Source organism: Bison bison, unplaced genomic scaffold (genome assembly GCF_000754665.1).
Source record: "Bison bison bison isolate TAMUID 2011002044 unplaced genomic scaffold, Bison_UMD1.0 scf7180017864370, whole genome shotgun sequence".
NCBI lineage: Eukaryota > Metazoa > Chordata > Mammalia > Artiodactyla > Bovidae > Bison > Bison bison.
In genome coordinates this window covers 6,891,095-6,892,690 of record NW_011494942.1, presented here as the reverse complement: position 1 = coordinate 6,892,690, position 1,596 = coordinate 6,891,095, and positions in this window count along the sequence as shown.

The window sequence follows — 1,596 nt, the reverse complement described above, 5'->3', positions numbered from 1 at the left end:
GAAATGCTGGGCTGGATGAAGCACAAGCTAGAATCAAGATTGCCAGGAGAAATATCAATAACCTCAGATACACAGATGACATCATCCTTATGGCAGAAAGCGAAGGAGAACTAAAGAGCCTCTTGATAAAAGTGAAAGAGGAGAGTGAAAAAGTTGGCTTAAAGTTCAACATTCAGAAAACGAAGATCATGGTATCTGGTCCCACCACTTCATGGCAAATAGATGGGGAACTAGTGGAAACAGTGAGAGACTTTATTTCGGGGGGCTCCAAAGTCACTGCAGCTGGTGACTGCAGCCATGAAATTAAAACACATTTGCTCCTTGGAAGAAAAGTTATGACCAACCTAGACAGCATATTAAAAAGCAGAGACATTACTTTGCCAATAAAGGTCTGTCTAGTCAAAACTATGGTTTTTCCAGTAGTCATGTATGGATGTGAGAGTTGGACTATGAAGAAAGCTGAGCACTTAAGAATTGATGCTTTTGACCTGTGGTGTTGGAGAAGATTCTTGAGAGTCCCTTGAACTGCAAAGAGATCTAAGCAGTCCATTGTAAAGGAAATCAGTCCTGAATATTCATTGGAAGGACTGATGCTGAAGCTGAAACTCCAATACTTTGGCCACCTGATGTGAAGAACTGACTCATTGGAAAAGACCCTGATGCTGGGAAAGATTGAAGGCAGGAGGAGAAGGGGACAACAGAGGATGAGATGGTTGGTTGGCATCACTGACTCAATGGACGTGAGTTTGAGCAGGCTCTGGGAGTTGGTGATGGACCAGAGAAGCCTGGTGTGCTGCAGTCCATGGGGTCTCAAAGAGTCAGACACGACTGAGGGACTGAACTGAACTGAACAAATAATTTATTAGTTACTTCCAGCCAGTTGGTTAATTCTGTCTTTTTAAAATGTAAAACTGTAATGACACCGACTTTATCTTTAAAAAGATAAACAAAATTGATAACCCTTAGCCAGAGAGATCAAGAAAAAAGGAGAGAGTGCTCAAGTCAAAAAAATTAGAAATGAAAAAGGAGAAGTTACAATGGACACTACAGAAATAAAAAGGATCATAAGAGACAGTAAGTGCATGCTCAGTTGCTAAGTTATGTCTGACTCTTTGCAACCCCATGGACTGTAGTCTGCCAAGCTCCTCTGTTTATGGGATTCTCCAGGCAAGAATACTGGAGTGTGTTGCCATTTCCTCCTCCAGGAGATCTTCCTGACCCAGGATTGAACCCACATCTCCTGCATTGGCAGGCAGATTATCACTGAGGCCCCTAGGAAGCTCTCATAAGAGAATTACTACAAGCAAATATATACCAATAAAATGGACAACCTGGAAGAAATGGACAAATTCCTAGAAAAGTAAAAGGCTGAACCAGGAAAAAATAGAAAATATGAACAGCTGAAATTGAAACTTTGATTTAAAAATCCCATGCAACAAAAGTCCAGAAAGAGTTGGTTTCACAGGTGAATTCTATCAAACATTTAGAGAAGAGTTAACACCTATTCTTCTGAACCTATTCCAAAAAATTTCAGAGGAAGGAATACTCATTTTGTGAAGCTACCATCACCCTGATACAAAAACCAGTCAAAGATAC